General features: G+C 32.9%; 1 long non-coding RNA gene across 3 annotated transcripts in view; it reads right to left on the minus strand.

The window, feature by feature from the left end:
- The window catches only part of LOC128249181 (uncharacterized), a 222293-nt gene that overhangs the window by 81381 nt on the left and 136514 nt on the right, over nucleotides 1-4398 (minus strand). For 2 of the 3 annotated variants that reach the window (XR_008265272.1, XR_008265274.1), the window contains exon 2: nucleotides 2080-2152. This is a non-coding gene — a long non-coding RNA (uncharacterized LOC128249181). Of the gene's footprint in view, nucleotides 1-2049; nucleotides 2153-4398 lie in introns of those variants that run through there. The other variant, XR_008265273.1, reaches the window with a different exon arrangement.

Below are 4398 nucleotides of genomic sequence, written 5' to 3' on the forward strand. Positions count from 1 at the left end.
ATATATATATATATATATATATATATATATATATATATATATATATATATATATATATATATACATGCATATATGTGTATATGTGCGTCTATGTATATATCTCTGCGTTTGTACATATATGTATATATATGTATATATATATATATATATATTAATAGCAAAGCTTCATCGATAGGGTATTCGTTATTAAGCAGCTTTGATGATTCCGTCTTTTCATTTGGAAACCGTTACCATTTAACAGAAAATTCTTCCATTGTAATGCAACAACTATTTTATTTTCTAATTGCGTCTATAAATGGATTGCCTTCCTCTGCTGCTGTTTGGTTTGGCTGACGGCCAATAACTTTGGTGATTTTTGTTTTTTATTTTAACCACAACTCATTCAATCGTTCACAGTCTTTTGTTTACTCTATCCTTTGGCGTCGGTATTTTTACAGAAGCTCCAAGTTGTACTTATAATAATGAATATAATTTGCAAATCGTGCAATCATTTAACCGATTAATCAATCAATAAATAGTCGAACGAATAGTATTTTATTAACAGTATCTAAATATAGAATTAGATACGGTTTGAAGCGTAGAACATGATTTTTAATACGAATTATTTTGCATAGAATGTTCGTATTGAAAGGCACGCACGCAAAAGAAACCTGCACATACAAAAATACAGCTGCACACACATATGTGCGAACTCGTACACATATGCATACAAATATACACACAAGCAATCATTCATATGAGGCTATCTCTAAATGTTTAATCCTATTTCCAAGCAGAGTTAAAGTATGTATTGTATATTTTACTCTGCTTTGCTTTTTGGAAAACACAATATGAAATGAAGCTTCAGCTTAGTCAACATATCATTATAATAATTTCCCCAACCCGCGAATCAAATGATTCGGCCATGGTCTGTTCTGAAAAGTATTTCTAATTTCCTCATGATTTATTTCTAGCTAACCGCTGCTTCTTGAACACTGTACACTTTAATATTTGAATAATTTAATGGTTATAGTTACAACAGAACATTATAATGAAATTTATATATGCGCTTTTATGTACACTTTTCGAAGAATTGACCATGAAAGGATGTGCTTTAGTGAAGTGCATGTTCAGTACTCCTTATACATTGTAAAGTATAGTTGCAAAATATGTTAGAATAAAAAGGAAGAAAACCCACGACCCGTTATAATATAGCGATTTCCATATTTGTTAAAAATTATTGCATTCATAGATGAAGTTCCTCTGTATGATCAACATTCGAACAGTATTATTTGACTAGCCGTACTAATATCATCACATCATATCGCGCTTGCTTGCTAGATTTTGGAATTGCTCCAGGTGCAGTTTCGCGTATTTTAAACTTAAGATCCTATTAACTTGAAGTGTTACATTTATTAACAACCCATGCATATATCAGATCCAAGCTGTCCCCTATATTTGTTCACATATGTAAAATGTTCACGTGCGAATAACATGGTCATGGGCCTGCAGAATTTTCTGTTCTACTCCTGATTTTGCATTACAGGGACCACTTTGCACATAATATTTATATTAATATATTGAATGAAAAGCCCCTTCGCTGTGAATATGATTGGAAACTGATGTAATTATATAATTGAATCTGTTATACCTTGTATCACTCATACATAAAATGCCTCAGTTAACGGTCAAGATGTTAATTAACGTATTCAGGACGTTCTTCCTAAAAAGAACTTCATACATCCACAAATGATCGAAACGTGCTATATATGGAGAACTATCCGCAATGTTTAACATCGATGTGATTACATTACGCTTTGATTGTGTTCATAGACGTGTGAAAGTAATATTGCTGATTGATCTTGCCACTCTCAATCCCGTACGTACACATACAGGCGCAATAACAGACACAGAAACCCACTAACACACACACACACACACACAATTACCCTCATATACACGCGCAAATTCACATACGAATTAGCACAAAATATAAACACACAAAACAATCAAACACGCACAGTCTCACACACACAAGCTCTTAGAACAAAATATAGGAAATGACTTGAATTACGCCATTATATATCTCTATTTTATTACTTATCTGGGGCTTGATTGTGGACACGTTTATTCACAACACATACGGGTGTAACGCGGTGGTATAATTGATATTCTGAAATAAAAACACGGAAACTTTTATAGAATTCAGAAGACTGAAAACTAAATATATCTCTGATTCCAGTATTAAAGAGTAATAAGTGTTAGATACGAGGATCATTGGAAATTCTTTTTTCCAATTTATGATAATTTGGATATTTATTTAGAAGAGAAGTGTGAAGCATGTAACCTAAATACATAGTTAAGAAATACATGTAATAATACTTAAGAAATATATGAAAAAAAGCAGAAATCTGAAATGTGAAAAGACGGGCTGAAATGTGAAAAGACGGGCTGAAATGTGAAAAGACAGGAATAAGATTAAATCTCTAACATAAAGAATAATTATCATGGACCGTGATTTATTATTTAGTTTTATATACCCTTTCGAAAAACTATCATTATTATTATTTTTCAGGTTACTGCCTGGAATCGAACTCGGAATCCTGGGGTTAGTAGCCCGCGCTCTTAACCACTGCGCCATATGCCCAAAAAATACCTTAGGGATGAGAACCCAAGTTCGAAATTTCCCCCAAGACACTCGATGAAGGCTGGAGGGTATATTAACCGAAACGTCTTAACAGCAAACAAGATGAAGACAAATATCCGTTAACTGTAAATAATGTAAATAATGTACATTATTCCTCATCTCTTAAATGTTCCTAGTAAATTGTGCAGTAGTCCACACAAATCAGTGTTTTAGTTTGGTGTTTCTGTCAACCTGAGTTGCTATTATATATCCTTGAGATCTGAACAAAATGACAGGAGAAGTGACCAGTACAAACTGCAATACATATAAGCTGAAAATGAAATTGCAAACCGCATTAGAAATAAACTATTCCTTGATTTTTATTACTGAGAAACTATACCCTACACGTGGCAGATGAACGACTACTTACATTCCACCTAAAAATGGTGGTACAGCCAAAATCGGTCTGTTTATCGCCTTCATAATTTTATATAGAACTTGTGTAGTCTATGGAACTCAATTGTCTACGAGTGGGAAATAAAATGACGCATCTCCGTGTAATATTTCAGAATGGTTCAGTAAATAACAGAAGCTACTTTTGTGTTTCTAGAGGAAAGGGTTCGGATAGACCGAATAGTTTTTTTCTTTAAATGAATTGACCTGTGTATTTAGCCATTAATATTTCACCAAGCGAGTGGATATCAGTGTACGTCCGCCAATTTCCTTACGCTTGACATATTTATATTCCAGTGAGAGTTGGTCAGTAAATTCCCATAAGATATTTATTATGGAATCTTCTCGAATCAAGTCATTTTCCTTTATTTTTCTTTCCAAAATGTTTGATTAATAATCTCAAGGTTCTAATAATTGATGGTTTAATGTTTTGATTTAATATAGCAGCAACGCTAGTATTTCTTTCGTATCTTCTAATCACTCTGCTCACTGACTGAAATTCCTCTACCTCACTTGGTATTTTTCTCTGGAATAAATTTATAACTTTCTGAGAAGCAGCATCAGTAACATTTATTGATTGCCCTCTCATGTCTCTGTAAATTGCCGATTAGTTTCCATTAAATGTCTTGATAATCTTTCTTTCAGCTACACTCTTCTCATAGAGGAATTTTTCACTGAGAGTGTTAGTACGTTTTTTAATGTAATTCTTAATGAAATGTTCTCTTACAGTCTGTAAACGTAGGTTCTCTTTTATTTTTTCATTCTTTCTTTGAGGGGAGTTTAATTATTCGTCTGTTTGAATGTGATAAGCAAGGACATTCAACTGATTCTACTCTGATGATCAGCAAGAATATTTGCTATTTGCAAATCCACCGGGGCAGTTTTTTATAATTATTTTGCTTTTCTTTAATTCATTTCTATCTCAAGGGTGTTAATTTGTGATTGCTAAAGAGTGTGTTAACAGGCGTTAATTTGCCTAAATGAATTGGACATAATCTGCATATTCTCCCTCGATTTCATCGTACAAATTAGACGTTTTTGTTTCCCTTTTTTGTTAGACATGTTCTGGTTTCCGGAATAGGGAGTAATAAAAATGAAATATTTCTTTAAAAGAATTCCCGAGTAGTATTACACTTTAATTGTTTATACTCAGAAGTATTCCACATCGTGGAATACATATATTTCTTGGTGGTGTTGTTATGGACCTCGTCAGACTGCTGTAGACAGTCGATCGATATGAATGAAACGATATAATAGCAGTCAGCTTGTATGTTGATCAGCGAAGTGTATTATCTTATTATTGAGCGTATATCTTGAACTGAAATGTTCAGAAATCATAT

Source organism: Octopus bimaculoides, chromosome 12 (genome assembly GCF_001194135.2).
Source record: "Octopus bimaculoides isolate UCB-OBI-ISO-001 chromosome 12, ASM119413v2, whole genome shotgun sequence".
Taxonomy (NCBI): domain Eukaryota; kingdom Metazoa; phylum Mollusca; class Cephalopoda; order Octopoda; family Octopodidae; genus Octopus; species Octopus bimaculoides.